Source organism: Conger conger, chromosome 2 (assembly GCF_963514075.1).
Source record: "Conger conger chromosome 2, fConCon1.1, whole genome shotgun sequence".
Taxonomy (NCBI): domain Eukaryota; kingdom Metazoa; phylum Chordata; class Actinopteri; order Anguilliformes; family Congridae; genus Conger; species Conger conger.
This window is the reverse complement of record NC_083761.1, coordinates 85,648,020-85,666,951: the sequence shown is the minus strand read 5'-3', so window position 1 is coordinate 85,666,951 and position 18,932 is coordinate 85,648,020.

Below are 18,932 nucleotides of genomic sequence, written 5' to 3'. Positions count from 1 at the left end.
AAGGGTTCTGTGACAGTGGGGGGTCCCCCGGGCCTTGTTGATGAGGCCAGCTGCCGATGGGTAGAAGCTGTTTCTGTGGCGAGAGGTTTTGGTCCTGATAGACCGCAGCCTCCTGCCAGATGGGAGTGTTTCCAATAGTCTGTGTCCGGGGTGAGAGGGGTCGGCCACAATCCTTCCTGCACGCCTCAGGGTTCTGGAGGCGTACAGGTCCTGAAGAGATGGCAGATTGCAGCCAATCACCTTCTCTGCAAAGCGGATGATATGCTGCAGTCTGCCCTTGTCCTTGGCAGTGGCAGCAGCATACCAGATGGTGATGGAGGAGGTGAGGATGGACTCCATTATGGCGGTGTAGAAGTGCACCATCATTGTCTTTGGCAGGTTGAACTTCTTCAACTGCTGCAGGAAGAACATCCTCTGCTGGGCTTTTTTGGTGAGGAAGCTGATGTTCAGCTCCCACTTGAGGTCCTGGGAGATGATGGTTCCCAGAAAGCGGCAGGACTCCACAATGTTGACAGGGGAGTCTCTCAAGGTGATGGGGGTGGGTGGGGCTGGGTTCTTTCTGAAGTCTACAACCATCTCCACTGGCTTCACAGCGTTGAGCTCCAAGTTGTTCTGACTGCACCAGGTCACCAGATGGTCAATCTCCCACCTGTAGGCGGACTCATCCCCACCAGAGATGAGTCCAATAAGGGTGGTGTCGTCTGCAGACTTCAGGAGCTTGACAGACTGGTGACTGGAGGTGCAGCTGGTGTACTGGGAAAGAGCAGAGGGGAAAAAACGCAGCCGGTGCTGATGGTCCGGGAGTCAGAGACATGTTTTCCCAGCTTCACGTGCTGCCTCCTGTCAGACAGGAAGTCTGTGATCCACCTGCAGGTTGAATCAGGCACTCTCAGCTGGGAGAGCTTGTCCTGTAGCATAGTTGGCATTATTGTGTTGAAGGCAGAGCTGAAATCCACAAACAGGATCCTGGTGTCGGTTCCTGCGGAGTCCAGGTGCTGTAGGATGAAGTGGAGAGCCATGTTTACTGCATCATCTCCAGACCTGTTGGCTCTGTAGGCAAACTGCAGGGGGTCCAGGACGGGGTCTGTGATGGATCTGAGGTGGGACAGCATAAGGCGTTGTGGTCAGATGGATCACGGCAGATGGCAGAACAGCAGTTTTGGAGCAGGACGTTACAGCGGTGATGTTGTTCGGTGATTGTCCTACGACACTGGCGGTTTCCAACATGGCCAGGAAAAGGAGGATTGTGTTTGGTGTTGTTCTTTATCTGTCTAAAAAAAAAAAAAAAAAAAAAAAAAATGCTTAGTTTTGGTGGCACAGATGGTGCAGTGGGTAGCACTGTCGCCTCACAGCAAGGAGGTCCTGGGTTCGAATCCCCGTCGGCCGGGGCCTCTCTGTGCGGAGTTTGCATGTTCTCCCCGTGTCTGCGTGGGTTTCCTCCGGGTACTCTGGTTTCCTCCCACAGTCCAAAGACATGCAGGTTAGGCTGACTGGAGAGTCTAAATTGCCCATAGGTATGAGTGTGTGAGTGAATGGTGTGTGTGTGTGTATTTGTTTTGTAGCGGTAACGGTTAAATGATTTAAAATAAGTTCAACAGCAAGTGCCGTCTGCCATAGCCATAGACGTCTTCGCCGTCCTAATCATGTCCTAATCACATCCTAATCACGTCCGCTGTAATGACAACCAGTGTGTAGCAACATCGCGCTGGCTGGGTTGATCACAACAAGAAACCCACCCATAACCACAGGTACAGTCAGCCAGTGCTGCGGGGTTAATCACAAAGCAGGATTACTGACTTATCTGGATAATTCAGAGCTGTGCTGAGCTAAAACCCAGAAAGCCCAGTTTTACACTTCAGTCCATGTTCCAGATTTGGGAGGTTTCCGGGTTTTACTCAAGGCAGGACAGTGTTTAAGTTCATTTTTATGGCACATTTCATTTACAAAGATAATTCAAAGTGCTTTACATAGACATAAAAGGACAAAAAAAGATAAAGTAAAATAGATACAAGAATATTTAAGAAAGAATATGCTCAATGCAACGCTTTGTGAAACAGGCCCCTGCTAATGTAATGAACTGATAATGATTCTGTTTTTAAAGAATGTGATACACCCTCCATTTGATAGCCTCTCTTTTTATTAGTCCCAAAGCGCTTGTTCCTGCTTTGCACCGACTTGAGGGAAGCGGCGTTTAGGCCGCGAAATTAGCAGCTGATTAAAGTGGCCGCCTTACGCACCTCTGAGCACCGATGCAGTTTAAGAACCGTAAACGGAGCTCCTCGGCGTGATTAAAACTGAGTGCGGCTGCACGAGTCTAATTGCGCACGGAGCCTCCAGCCTCTCTGCGAAGCGTTAACTGTGCAGAAGTAATGAAATCTGGGGGAAGCTGAACAGCGTTTCAGACTACGCGTCCTGTCTGTGAAATAACCAACAGCTCACTTGCATAATCAAATAAGCCATATCGAGGCATTAGCGTTTGCAATGAATCCTTGTATTCCCCTGTGACGCTTAATTTTATAAAAACAAATTTATATCCTCAATTTTTTTCCTGTTACCTCTCTATTTGAAAAGCCTGACAGCAGTTGTTAGCCTCTGCCTCACTGATGTTCTCCTTTGGTGGAAGTGGGCAGCAGGACCTGCACTGAAATCAGGAGCTTTAAGGGCGGGGGGGTTTGATTGTGATCTCGGGGGGGGGGGGGGTGATTGTGATCACAGATGGGGGGGTTTGATTGTGATTGCAGAGAGGGAGGGTTTGATTGTGATCTCAGGGGGGGGGGGGGGGGGTGATTGTGATCTCAGATGGGGGGGTGATTGTGATCTCAGATGGGGTGGGGTTGATTGTGATCTCGGGGGGGTTTGATTGTGATCTCGGGGGGTGGGGTTGATTGTGATCTCAGATGGGGTGGGGTTGATAGTGATCTCAGATGGGGTGGGGTTGATAATGATCTCAGATGGGGTGGGGTTGATTGTGATCTCAGACGGGGTGGGGTTGATTGTGATCTCAGATGGGGTGGGGTTGATTGTGATCTCGGGGGTGGGGTTGATTGTGATCTCAGATGGGGTGGGGTTGATTGTGATCTCAGATGGGGGGGGTGATTGTGATCTCAGATGGGGGGGTGATTGTGATCTCAGATGGGGGGGTGATTGTGATCTCAGATGGGGGGGGTGATTGTGATCTCAGATGGGGGGGGTGATTGTGATCTCAGACGGGGTGGGGTTGATTGTGATCTCAGACGGGGTGGGGTTGATAGTGATCTCAGACGGGGTGGGGTTGATTGTGATCTCGGGGGGGCGGTTTGATTGTGATCTCAGATGGGGTGGGGTTGATAATGATCTCAGATGGGGTGGGGTTGATTGTGATCTCAGACGGGGTGGGGTTGATTGTGATCTCAGATGGGGTGGGGTTGATTGTGATCTCAGATGGGGTGGGGTTGATTGTGATCTCAGATGGGGTGGGGTTGATTGTGATCTCAGATGGGGTGGGGTTGATTGTTTTCCCCATGGAAACATCTTACAGGGGTGGAACCTCACATGTATACCCCTGGGAAACAGGAAATGTGTGAGGTAAAGAACAGCCAAAGAGGAGTATTTTCCTCCTTGTTTCAGCAGTCAATATGAATCTTTATGTGTATTATTTATTATTTATTTTATATATTACTTCATGATGGGTGTCAGTAATTCTCGAATTAACTGTCAATAATTATAATAATTTGAATACTAATGAAGACCAGTTGATAACAACTTATATATTGTTGCTATTAATGATCAATATTAATATTGTTATTACATTCATTCCCAGCTTTTCATGGTTTGCCAAATGGGAACAAGCATTATGCAAATAAAAATGTAAGTTAATCTGCTTATTAGAACACAAGGCCTATAGAATTCTACTAAGCTGACAGTTTGGAAAAATCAAAATCTCTGGCCTGAATACAAATTAAGAAAATGCTGGCGTTCACAAAAAAGCCATATCTTGGCTACATTGCAGAAATGTTTTTAAAAAAACAGTTCTCATGAATGCATGATTAATTCAATTTGCTCTTAAATGTAAGATGCGGGGATGGCTTCCATTACCTGACAGCGCTGATTGGTTTTGGCACTCCCAGGTAAATCCACTTTGACACGCTAAAGGAAATGAACCGAGTGTCTCGACCAACTCCTGTCATACCAATTAAACCGGCATCCGGTCGGGAGGCAGAAGCTTTTCCTGTAATTGTTCATCTATATTCATATAAGCCTCATCACGCAACCAGGGCGAAAGTTCATCACATTCAGCCTCATTAAATCTGCTTTATTTCTCCTCAAAGAAGAGAACAGCACTGCCAGCACCTTTCACTGAACTTTCATCCAATTTCACACACCCACATACGCACAGGCACGTTCACACACACCACCCACATACGCACAGGCACGTTCACACACACTTACCACCCACATACACACAGGCACGTACACACACACTTACCACCCACATACGCACAGGCACGTTCACACACACCACCCACATACGCACAGGCACGTTCACACACACTTACCACCCACATACACACAGGCATGTACACACACACTTACCACCCACATACGCACAGGCACATTCACACACACCACCCACATACGCACAGGCACGTTCACACACACTTACCACCCACATACACACAGGCACGTTCACACACACTTACCACCCACATACGCACAGGCACGTTCACACACACTTACCACCCACATACGCACAGGCATGTTCACACACACTTACCACCCACATACGCACAGGCACGTTCACACACACCACCCACATATGCACAGGCACGTTCACACACACTTACCACCCACATACGCACAGGCACGTTCACACACACACACTTACCACCCACATACGCACAGGCACGTTCACACACACCACCCACATACGCACAGGCACGTTCACACACACTTACCACCCACATAAGCACAGGCACGTTCACACACACTTACCACCCCCATACGCACAGGCACGTTCACACACACTTACCACCCCCATACGCACAGGCACGTTCACACACACTTACCACCCCCATACGCACAGGCACGTTCACACACTTACCACCCACATACGCATAGGCACGTTCACACACACCACCCGCATACACACAGGCACGTTCACATACACTTACCACCCACATATGCACAGGCACGTTCACACACACTTACCACCCACATACGCACAGGCACATACACTTACCACCCACATACACACAAGCATGTTCACACACACTTACCACCCACATACGCATAGGCACGTCCACACACACTTACCACCCACATACGCATAGGCACGTTCACACACACTTACCACCCACATACACATAGGCACGTTCACATACACTTACCACCCACATATGCACAGGCACGTTCACACACACTTACCACCCACATACGCACAGGCACATACACTTACCACCCACATACACACAAGCATGTTCACACACACTTACCACCCACATACGCATAGGCACGTCCACACACACTTACCACCCACATACGCATAGGCACGTTCACACACACTTACCACCCACATACACATAGGCACGTTCACACACGCTTACCACCCACATACGCATAGGCATGTTCACACATGCTTACCACCCACATACGCATAGGCACGTTCACACATACTTACCACCCACATACGCATAGCCAGGTTCACACTAACCACCCACGTACGCACGAGCACGTACACACACACTTACCACCCACATACGCATGAGCACGTACACACACACACACACTTACCACCCACATACGCACAGGCACTTGCACACACACTTACCACCCACATATGCATAGGCACGTTCACACACATGCACACTCAGGGTTATACTTTTTAAAGAAAATGTTATTACTTAACACACTGAATTGAGGTATTTAATGTTTTTAAGCCTCTGTGAGCTAGCCAGCTGAATTGCTTGTAATTACGCATCACGTAATCACTTTACTTTCACTCTGTCGTCTTTCTGCCTTCAAAGTGCGTCTCAATCGCGTGCTGTGAACACACCTTCGAAGTGGCCTTTGAAGGACAGATGAGTCATCAGTCATCGAGGCAACGAGGCATCAAGTCAACTGACTTCAGTTTCGGACACAGCGACTACTGTCACTTCCATCGTTGTCGGCTTCATTGTGACTAAATTACGATCGGCGCTCTGAATAAGTGTGTTTGCCAAATGCCTGTAATGTAATGTGACGGTTTTGCTAACTCAATCAATGTCATTTTAAAATGTATGATTTTATTTCATATTTTATTCGATTATTTAATTGTGCTATTTTTTGGAGTATGCTTTTTTTGGAAATTGCGGATTATGCTACCGTGGGTTATGCTCATACCTGTAATAAGGTATTAGTCATATGCACAAATCTGTTCAATTATATATTATGAAACCACTATTCATAACTGTCAGTGCTGGCGGAAATGAAAGTCAGTGAGAACTTAACTAGCAGTAACCTCTTAGAAATGTCAAATGACAAAGAAAACCAAAACAAAACAAAAAAACTCTGAAACTGCTTTTCTCGTTTCCAGATGTGTAAAGGTTAGCTGTCAGTTTCCCCCTCCTGGGAGAATATTTTGCCTTTATAATATTAAACAGAGATGGAGAACTTACCATTTCCCCGCCATTCGGCAGGTGGCGTGAGCCTTCTCAGTCTCCCAGTGAAGATGTAGTATTGGTGCCAGGCGTTCACAGCTCACCGCGCTTTCAGAGTGAGCCGTTACACCGCTCAGCTCCAAGCTCAGGCGAGAAGAGAGTAGGAAAGGGCACCACTGTAAGCCAATATCACCACTGGGAAAATACATTAGTATGCTCTTACCTCCTGAGCCAGAGCCAGACGACTGCTCTTACCTCCTGAGCCAAGGCCAGACGACTGCTCTTACCTCCTGAGCCAAAGCCAGACGACTGCTCTTACCTCCTGAGCCGGAACCAGACGACTGCTCTTACCTCCTGAGCCAGAGCCAGACGACTGCTCTTACCTCCAGAGCCAAAGCCAGACGACTGCTCTTACCTCCTGAGCCAAGGCCAGACGACTGCTCTTACCTCCTGAGCCAAAGCCAGACGACTGCTCTTACCTCCTGAGCCAGAGCCAGACGACTGCTCTTACCTCCTGAGCCAGAGCCAGACGACTGCTCTTACCTCCTGAGCCAGAGCCAGACGACTGCTCTTACCTCCTGAGCCAAGGCCAGACGACTGCTCTTACCTCCTGAGCCAGAGCCAGACGACTGCTCTTACCTCCTGAGCCGGAGCCAGACGACTGCTCTTACCTCCAGAGCCAGAGCCAGACGACTGCTCTTACCTCCTGAGCCAAAGCCAGACGACTGCTCTTACCTCCTGAGCCAGAGCCAGACGACTGCTCTTACCTCCTGAGCCAGAGCCAGACGACTGCTCTTACCTCCAGAGCCAGACGACTGCTCTTACCTCCTGAGCCAGAGCCAGGCGACTGCTCTTACCTCCTGAGCCGGAGCCAGACGACTGCTCTTACCTCCAGAGCCAGACGACTGCTCTTACCTCCTGAGCCAGAGCCAGACGACTGCTCTTACCTCCTGAGCCAAAGCCAGACGACTGCTCTTACCTCCTGAGCCGGAGCCAGACGACTGCTCTTACCTCCTGAGCCAAAGCCAGACGACTGCTCTTACCTCCAGAGCCAGACGACTGCTCTTACCTCCTGAGCCAAAGCCAGGCGACTGCTCTTACCTCCTGAGCCGATGTTGTGCTGGGAAGGGAACCCCCTGCACGGGGACCCGGCCAGCAGGCCTCCCCCTCCAGACGGCCGCTCCAGCCAGGGCCGGTCTGCGTACTGCTTTTTTGTTTTTTATTATTATTTGCTGACAGATCTATAATTTACCCTGGTTCAAGCCTGTGCTTCAGCACAATAAAATCTTTAGGACACACTTGCAGTCTGCAGCTTTAGCCGGTACTCATGCACATGTCAGATAAGATATCATTGAGTCAATTAAATAATTAAAACCAGAAGTTGGCACAAAATCCTGAAACGGATGTGCACCCCTGGACTAGAGCTGATCGCGAGGAGCTCTCCTGCTGGGACTGTTGGTGCAGTAACGCCAGTCTCTGCTCTGGCCCCGTCTAACACGGGACAGGACGACTGAGACAGCATCTCAGACAGTTCAAACGACCATCACCATTAATACGCAGGTGGGGACGTTATCTGCAGAGTCCTCCATGGAAGGACTGAGTCAGTTTTAGATAAGGTAACCCAGCGAAGGAGTTTGATTGGTGTGCCAATGAACCACCATGTATAGGGACCTGGGAAGGCTAGATTAGTCCTGTTTATAATAATAATAATAATAATAATAATAATGCGTTATTCAGCTGACACTTTTATCCAAAGTGACTTGCAGTTGATTAGACTTAGCAGGGGGCAATTCCCCTCTGGAATTCCCCAATGCGGGGTTAAGGGCCTTGCTCAAAGGCCCAGTGGCTGTGCAGACCCTACCATGGCTATACCGGGGATCGAACCACCAACCTTCCGGGTCCCAGTCATGTATCTTAACCATAACACTACAGGCAGTTGGTTGCAGTGTGTTGCAGAAAGAGTATAGCATGTCAAAGGGAAGAGACTGGGAGCCTTTATATGGCTGTACTTGACAGTTTTAACTATGTCACTATTTATTATAACAGCATATTCAAAAACGGCATATTATTAATAAAATAAACAGCATGTTAGTGTCATTTCCTGTATTGTGTATGCTTATCTATCTGACCCACACAACTGTTACATTACAATAAATGAAGGAAACGAATGATGTACCAGAAGTGCAAGGATAGAGTTAATATGCGGCTTTAAACGAGTCTCTGCGCAAGGAACAAAGCACAGTGAGGGGCACCTCAGCTGTGGGCTCAGGTTATTTGCATGTCTGTGCAGCTTAGCTGTTTGCGCACTCACGTCTAATGTAAATGCGTAGGACCATATCTTTAGCAATCCTGGCTATCTCCCTTTCATTGAGCTTGGTCTGTTGGGAGGTAGGGGGAGGGTGGTGTAGATAGGAGGGGGGGGGGGGGGTCATCTGAGATTATTAATGACTTGTTTCCAATCTTCCTTCTCCCCGATAGCAGAAAGGCCTTTCCCACATCCCACAGCTTGCCAGGTTGTGTATCGCTGCAGAGGCACTCTGGTTAAAAGGTATACACCTACTGTGCAGTCGTCTCATTGGCTCAAGAGGGAAGAGCAGTCGTCTCATTGGCTCAAGAGGGAAGAGCAGTCGTCTCATTGGCTCAAGAGGGAAGAGCAGTCGTCTCATTGGCTCAAGAGGGAAGAGCAGTCGTCTCATTGGCTCAAGAGGGAAGAGCAGTCATCTCATTGGCTCAAGAGGGAAGAGTAGTCCTCTCATTGGCTCAAGAGGGAAGAGCAGTCATCTCATTGGCTCAAGAGGGAAGAGCAGTCATCTCATTGGCTCAAGAGGGAAGAGCAGTCATCTCATTGGCTCAAGAGGGAAGAGCAGTCATCTCATTGGCTCAAGAGGGAAGAGCAGTCATCTCATTGGCTCAAGAGGGAAGAGCAGTCATCTCATTGGCTCAAGAGGGAAGAGCAGTCATCTCATTGGCTCAAGAGGGAAGAGCAGTCATCTCATTGGCTCAGGCGGTAAGTGCAGTCGTCTGACAGTCGGAGGGTTGCCGGTTTCATCCCCGCCCCGGGCTGTGTCGAAGTGTCCCTGAGCGAGACACCTAACCCCTAAATGTTGCTGACGATTGATGCCTTGCGTGGCAGCCAATCGCCGTTGTTGTGTGAATGGGTGAACAAGAAGCATGAATTGTACAGCGCTTTTGGATAAAGGCGCTATATAAATGCCAAGCATTTACTGTATGTGTGGCCTGCTCTATCAGAATCAGTCGTATTGACTCCCAAGACATATTTTCAGTTTTAGAAACTATCCGAAAGAGGAGAAAGTAAGCTTTCTAACAATACTGACGTTATCTCTCTACTCCAGATTTCAAGGGAGTTTCATTTTGAGAGCCACCAAACCATGTTTTTGAGAACAATGGCTTGGGTTTTGTGAGGCTGCGAGACTACCGACACTGGGCTAACGAAACTCTGGGGCGATAACTTCCCACCTTATGTATAAACACTTTAAAACTCTGAACACACAGACCATGAAAGCAAACACATCTACATGTAGCCACAAACGCAGCTGACGTGGTTGTTTGTGACTGCCGAACGGTGACGAGCCTCCAGACAATGCACAACTCCGGCGTTACTTTCACTACGACTTCTTGCATGTGAAAGCTTAGAAAAACTATATTTTCACACTGAATTTGACATTGAATTCGCCGGGGTATTGTTCTACAAAATGAAGATGAGAGGCGAATGAAAAATGAAAATGTTTAAAATGTTTACATCAGCGTGGATTTATGGGAAACTGCCCCTCAAGACTTACTACTGATTATGGTAAATGGTTGGCGGTTTATCCAAAGGGCAGTACAAATAGATGCTTCTCATTCACCCATTCTCTCACACACTCACACACACACACACACACACACACACACACACACACACACACACACACACAGTGATTGGCTGCCATGCAAGGCACCAACCGGCTCGTCAGGAGCATTTAGGGGGTGTCTTGCTCAGGGACACTTCGACACATCCAGGGTGGGATCAAACCAGCAACCCTCCGACTGGCAGGAGACTGCTCTAACCTCCTGAGCCAATGCCACCGATTATGATAGAGTGGGTCACATGGGGGCAGAATGGCCTACTGACATCCTCATGTATCCTTGTGTTTTCATTCGTACTAGACTTCTTTGCCCTGAGACGCCCACGTAGAGCCGTGTCTGGTGTTCATAATTAATGCATTTATTGAGTGCAAGAATGTTTTGAGTGCCTGTGTGGTTTCGACCGGCCAGATCTAAAATTAATGAACAGCTCGACCGAAAGTGAAGTCAGCGTAGCTGAGGACTTCGGCCTGCAGCCTACCGAGATGGAACGACCTGTTCTGTGTGACCTGTTCTAAATTACCTGTTCTGAGCGACCTGTTCTCTGCAACCTGTTCTGACTGACCTGTTCTGTGTGACCTGTTCTAAATGACCTGTTCTGAGCGACCTGTTCTAAATGACCTGTTCTGAGTAACCTGTTCTCTGTGACCTGTTCTGACCGACTTGTTCTGTGCGACCTGTTCTGTGCGACCTGTTCTGTGTGACCTGTTCTGTGCGACCTGTTCTCTGCGACCTGTTCTGTGCGACCTGTTCTGTGCGACCTCTCCGTCGACCTCACCATCGCTTCTCCAAGTAACAAAATCACAAAACCGGCTTTGGCTCAGCCCTTGGGAATTAGCTTACTATTATTTTAATATACTATTATGAGTGCATTATATTACTCACAGTAAATATGAATATATTATATTAAAAACGGCGCACAGCGGAAAGCTGCTAAACAAGACAGGTCAGCGGGTCTACAAAATAGGCTTTGCAGCATTGTAAGTACGGTGTCATTGGGGAGTTACAGGGTAATGGTATTGATTTTCCCATATATACAATGAAGCCACCGTCGCCATTCACGGTCAACACTGTTTACGGTGACTGACTGAATCAACCTAACGAGGCAGGATGCTGTATTTCGTGTGTAATATGTGTAATATGGTCAGTGCATGGTGCTAGTTCTGAAAAGCAGTAGATTTCTGTATATGTCAGGTTAGCAGGAATGAAGAGCACTTTAAGCTTAAAAACAATATTCTTACTCTGAATTTGAATGTGACTGGTGAACGGTGGCAAACTGGCAAGCCTCCAAACAACGAAACTATATTTTTACTCTAAATTTGGCATTAAGACATGCAGATTAGGAAAGCCAAGGTATTGGTTATGTATGGGTACAATAGCCTACTCAAGAGTTCCCCGCATGCCACATCAGAATGCAGATGCAGAAATGGCTTGTGATTCCACTGTTTTTCCATGTTAAATAACACTGGAAAAAAGAAAACAAAATATGGTATGAGACAGATACAGAAGAGAGAGAGAGAGACAGAGAGAGACAGAGAGAGTCAGAGAGAGAGAAAGAGGGAGAGAGAGAGAGGGAGAGAGGGGTGTGTGTGGTGGTGGTGTGTTTGTGGGGCGTTTTCTATAAGCGTTAATAATTTGCTTCCAAGCTTCCCATCACCAGTAAGCCTTTAGGGGCTGCCTGTTGCGTAGTGGCTACGGTACACAACTGGGACCTGGAAGGTCGGTGGTTCAAGCCCCAGTGCAGCCACGATAAGATCCACACAGCCGTTGGGCCCTTGAGCAAGGCCCTTAACCCCGCATTGCTCCAGGGGAGGATTGTCTCCTGCTTAGTCTAATGAACTGTAAGTCTCTGTGGATAAAAAGCGTGCGTTAAATAGGCGTGCTGCTACACGCGTGCCGTGCGCGAGGGGGCTCCGTGCGGCCCTACAGCCCTGCGCTGGCACACGCCTCTCAAGTTGTCGTGTTCAGCACGCCACCTCCGCAAGCCCCCGGAACGATTGGCCCCGAGACAGAGGGAGAGAAACGCGGCGTGGCTTCCAGCATGAGGAAATTCACACCGTAAACAAATCCAGATGGGGAAAAAATATATATAATTTTGCGGGTTTGATCAAGCTCAGCCTTGAAGGGGGGGGGGGCAGAGGCAGGCTCCAAATAAAACAAACACAGGCACAACCGTTTGTTATCTAGCCGCCACTTTTATCCAAAGCGACGTTCAGTTGATTAGACTAGGCAGGGGACAATCCCCCCCCCCCCCCCCCCCCCCAAGAGCAATGTGGGGTTAAGGGCCTTCCTCAAGGGCCCAACAGCCCTTGAGCCCCCAACCTTCCAGGTCCCAATCAGATACCTTAGCCACTAGGCTACAGACTGCCCCCCCCCCCCCCCCCACTGTATCAATTAAGCCAACCACTCATTTCCCAAAAGTGCTTCTGGAACACTGGGACCCCTGCACTGGCAAGTCACCATTCAACGTCATTTGGCTACATTCCAATTCTAGTGATTAAGGGTGCAAACCTTTTTTTTTTTTATTACACACTCAGTGCCCACTTTATTATCGATAGTCTTACCTTCTCAATGGTGAAAAACATCGGCCGAGTGGCAGTCCTGTGGAGTGAAAACGCCTCGTTAATGAGGGTCAGGGGAGAGCAGGCAGGCTTGCCCGAGGTAACGGGAGAGAAATATGAGTCCACCCTTCAGAAATATCCAGTGAGTAGCAGTTCTGTGGCTGCAAACATCTTGTTAATAAGAGAGGTCAGAGGAGGATGGGCAGGTTTGCTCAAGCTAACAGAAATTAAATATGAATCCACACCTTCAAACCTACATCCCCAAAGATGGGAACAGGAGTGTTTCCCGTTGTCACGGGAAAGCATTAAATGAATTAACATCAACCAATAAATTAATACAAGGTCATTCTAATGAGCCAAGCCCACTTATTACATAGCAGAGAACATGCAATTTGCTAGGTGTTTACAAACACCGGAAGAACTACTTTAAAAAGCAATGTAAAACTTTTGGAAAAAAAAATAAAAAAAAATAAAAAGTTTTAACTCTCGGGACTTACTTGACTTGAAGCCGTTATTCATCGTCTGTCTGGACGCCGTAGACAGCGCCGAGCCGGTCGGGGGCCTGGCTGATGGCCTCGGTCCCCAGTGGAAAGTGCCTGGAAGGTGTCCTTAAGCTGCAGGCTGGCAGTGCGGCGTAATGCTTAGTGAACTGGGGCTTGTAACTCTGAAAGCTGTGGGTTTCATTTCCAGGTCGGGGGCGATGCTGTTCCCCCTTGGGCAAGGGTGCTTGGCTTCAATTGCCTCCGTAAATATCCAACCGTATAAATGCGGTGCGTGTGGAGAATGTAAGCTGTCTTGAGTAACTCGAGGTGAAAGCGTCTGCTAGATGCTTTAAATGCAAATTTAGCAGACAGAAAGCTGCGCTCCGATGCTGATGTTGGACCACTGAGAGGTCCTTATTCATGAACTCACCTTTGGCAAAAAGGCTGTCAGTTTCAGTTTCACTTTATCACTAAAAAATCTATTTGCTTTTATTGCCCGTTTTATTTTGCCCGTTTTTTTTTTTTTTTTTTTTTGTCCCTCATCAATTTCAAATTCCCAATCGATAACTTTTCCGGATCATTTTGGCCACTTCTGCTCAGGAGGGCGGCACCCTGCCCACGTTCTCCATCAATGCTCACGGGTCGGCCTTGTGCCGGCGTGTGCCGGGGGGGGGGGGAGGGGGGGAGGCACTCCCCGTTCAGCTTGATATACGCCCCTTCGCTGGTGCCCAATCGACCAGTGCGGGCTGCCGGGACACTATCTATCAAAGATGCTATCATCCTGCTGACTAAACGCTCCCATGATGGGGCGATATTAGAGCCAACCACACACAGGGCCAGCAGGATGGGAAGAGGAAGCCTCTCTGCCCGTTCAGCGGCCACACAGCGGACCTTCCACACTGATCCGACAGAATTCCCTACCTTGCTGGAGACCAGATGCAATCATAAAAATAAAAAATAAAAAATAAAAACAGAGCTAGGATTAGCGATAACACGTGTGTGTGGCAGGTTGGGGCTTGCTCTGCAGGCAGGAAGCAGGGCAATCCGAGGACCTCGCTCACTGGGGGGAGAGCCGGTGCTCCCACATTCCTTCTCTTCATAACGCTGTATCTCCGCAAAACGGTTTGACGTTTTTTTTTATGTGAAAGTAAACAGATACCGCTAACCGACAATGCTGGTCATTCCTTCATTCTTTCGCATGTAGCATATGGTGACAAATCGCACATTCGGTACAGCGCTTCCGGATCATTCAACCCGCAGCAGCCGGGGGTTCACGCGCGGCTCCTCGATCGGAGCTTGGTTTTTGCCTAGCGCGGCGGACCCTACGGTTACCGACGAGTTAACTCTCAACGGAAGTGACTGGAGACGATTAATTATTCACCAGTGCGCCTTGTTACACAGGCCTGGCACTGTAAGGCTGAGCGATTTATAATGTGGGGGCGCATTAATAATCAATGAAGCCCTTTTTATTTCCTGTTCATTAATCAGCCAATCGCCGCTTTACCCCGACATTCTAATCTCTGCCCAAATACAGACCAGCTTCCGTGGATTTAATGATTTAACTTGTGGCACGAGAGAGAATCAAATATTTATCTTAGAAGCGTACACTGCACACAGCCCATGGTGTTGGACGAAATTCAAACTGCTGACTGTTTTCCTATTGCCGAACGCCAAATGTTTCCTAATAACAATTAAAATCACAGGTTGATATTCTTTCAATAAATACTGCATTACTTCTTTGTATTGGAGAGCCCCCTTATGAAAGTAAATAAGAAATTATTACAGGTTGTTGGATGGTTTCATTCCACGAGGATATGTACTTATGGCTCGGAGATCATCAATCTCAATTTCGTCTTTCCGGGAGTGCATTGCTTAATGGAAGGTCGTTGCTTGAGCTGTCCTGTATCTGGAAATCCATTATGCTATTGATTTGCATAGCAGAAGCCTTTATTCCAGCACACAATCACTTTTTCATATCCAATGGAGGCACATTTATGTGCTTTAAGGAGAAAACGTATCCTGAAAGTACGCTAGTATTGTATTTGGTGTACTAATAAGGACCTTTCACAGGCAAAATTTTTTTTACAGATGTATAATGTATTGCTGGCTCGGGATACTTAGTACTTTCTTGTACTTGTACCAAGCCACCCCAGGGACAAGTGTACCTTTTTGGAACTTTTTGTCCAGTTTTTTTATGAGCGTGTACTCTAATCCCTTTCTATGTCTATGTTTTATATTTTATATTGTGGGGTCTTTCTTTGTCCAGTGTCCTTTGCCCTAAACATTATCACCACCAGCATGGCATGACGAACGGCTGACTATAAAAATGTTGTTCCAATGTGGCAGCCTACAGTACAGCCGAGTGGCTAAGGTGCTTTACCGGGACTCGGAAGATCGGTGGCTTAAACCCCCTGTGTAGTCACAACAGGATCTATGCAGCTGTTGGGCCCTTCAGCCAACTTTGCAGTTTAGCGCTCTCTACACCTGAACTGAACAGGCCTGATGTATCCTGAGAGATGCAGATTCTATCCATTTAAGATGAGAGCACTACATTTTTACCCAAGCGATCCCAGCTAACACAAATCTTTCTCACAGTGTTCCTGACGTTGCACTATGCTCTCAGAAATAAAGTGACAGGGGAGGTACATTTTTGTTCTTCAAGGATCAAATTTCCCAACCGTACCCTGACAGTACAGTATGTTCTCTTTTCATGTACAAATTAGTATGTTTTCCTAGCAAAGAGCACAGAGTTACATATCGCTGGTTATGCACTTTTATGCACCGATAGGGTACCGCCCCATTGACACGCATTTGTACCTTTTTTGGAACTTTTCGGACTTCCCTATTTCTGAGAGTTTAGCGGCAATGTTATATCATTGACAAAAACGTTCCAGTAACATTGTGAGAGCATTTATCGTTTTGCTGGAACGGCATTTGTGTAGCTGGCAGTCGCTCTCCCTGCACAGGCGACGGGGGGGGGGGGGGGGGACGTGTCGATAACGGCTCGCTGTGTTTTCCACAGGGTCCGCCCGTCATCCTACCTCAAAGCTCACCTACACAATGGCGATGAAGCCAAGAAACGAGAAGAAAAAAAAAAAAAGGAAAAAAATCACCGCCATCTCGGTGAACGAGAGTCGACTGGAAGGAAACAATTACGGCACAAAGGAGGATTGATCCCCTGTCTGAATGCCATGAAAGCCCACGGACATGCCCACGTGGGCCCCGTTACCGTTTACTAATTCTCCTCATAGGCGGTTAATTGAGCTGTTCTGCACCGGTGCCAGTCTGAGTGGAAAAGAAATGTAGAATTGCTGCTGAAGTGTTGATAACAGTAAAGACCAATCAGACACTGCGCGATACTATATATACGTACGTATGCGCATACGCACACATGCCCACATAACGTATATTTTTAGTTTGTCAAAAGTTATTCGCTGCCGTTACGTGCAGCGTTCCAGACAGTAGGACAGCCGTTGCTATGGCTGTTAATTGTGTCTATAATTGCATGTAATTTTAACATTCGTTATTTTAACAATTCGAGCTTAAAGCGTTGTGAAAGACCGTAATTCCATAGCTTCCCTCAAACACTCCCATTGTGCTTGCCTGATCATCCCACCCCCGGTGAATTCATTGTGATTCATTAATGGAAGGAAAAGAGAGAGAGAGCGGAAAAGAGGATGAAAGAAAAGAAAAGAAAGGAAAAAGCGGACGAAGGAGCTTCACCTCCCCCAGAAAAGCAGGGGGTCTTTTTACGTCTTGTCTCGTTTTTTTTTTTTTTTTTTTTTCATTTTTCCAAGTGCTGGCTGCCTCCCCGAACAAGACGGATACAAAGCAGGCCGTGGACTGGAGTGAGCAAATTAATTACTTTATGGCATGAATTTTGCTGAAGAAGATTAAAATTATGCAAATGAACGTGTGTAACAAAGTAGCGAGGGTGGAGAGGTAGGGTATCTGATGATAAAGAGTGCTTAAGGCTGTTCGTAATGCGGTGAGTGAATGAAAAATGTAGACGCCGCACCATATTACACTAATAAAGCCCTGGGGCAAGGTATTACAAGGGGGCATAATTTCAATGACTATTTCCATGCTGGACATTAGCACCCGATCAACATGGAGAACTCTTTGAGAATCATCGCGGGGGGAGTTGTCACTGGATTCCAGAGCTGCACGCACCCTAGGCCTTGCGCAAGAACCACTTGAATGAACGGATTTGTGCTGAAAGCGCGTGATTTAAAGAGAACTTGGCACATTCGCCAATTTCATTTTACAGTAAATCCTCAAATTGTGTCCGGGCTTCTATTTGAAGCCGGGCCTCGGATAATAGCCGGGGGCGTGGCCGATTCGGACAAATAAAGGCCGGCCCCCAAATACAATAATAATAAATCATATTGCCTACCAGTAGGGCTGTCAGTCCATGAGCACTAGAAGACATTGTTTCGATTTAACTCAATGAAATAAAAGAGCTCTTCTTAATATTTTATATTGTTCGTTGGTTTAATACTGTTGCCAATGAAAAGTCTTACACCATGGGTCTCCAACACGTTGCTCTCAAGCTACCAGTCGCTTGCCGCCCCCTTCTAAGTAGCTTGCCAAAGGCTGAAGCAGTATACATTTAAACACAATTGTTCCAGCCTACGAATTTAATAAAAAGTAAATCAGGCAAAATTAAAAATTAACTAAATGTAGGCTACTTGGCTACGCAATAAGGTTTCCATGTATTTACAGCACAGCACACGTTCGATGAATGAAAGCGGCTTCCTTGGCTCGCAATAAACAGACAGGTGGAGATCCTGACACTCTTTCAACTACATAAAACAGTGAACCATCAAATACCCCCCAGATTTCAGTGCCCATCAGTCCCAACATTTAGCAATAGAATCAAACAGTCCAAAAGTAAATGAAATCCCAAACCAAAGCGAAAATCTTTTGAAAAAAAATTCCTTAACTTGCTGTTATCTACGCTAATTTGTTATTGTTCATGAAGGCGTGTCTGGCAAGTTGTTATTTTAAGGATTCTGGACTTGCATGTGATTTATTGTGTTTGAGAGTATTTGCAATAAACTAAGTCTGTTAAGACTGACACTATGACTTACCAAACGGTGTTCCTGATTAGCCTACACTAATTGATTTCTGAACGGTTACAGGAAGTGTTGAACAGTGTTGGCCCACTTTAAGTGTAGCCTTTTACTTTATTTCTAAGAATAAAATTCTACAACAGAAGCCAAATAAGAAATAAAGTCCTGCCTCGAATACAAGCCTGCCCCAAATAAAGGCCTGTGCAGCCTCAGTAAAGAAAAGACCCCGGACACAATTTGAGGATTTACGGTATTTTGAATTTTTACACGAGTATTGCTGTACACGACCTGCTGTATTACTCGTGTAAACAAGAGCCTTGCACTGCATGTTAGCGC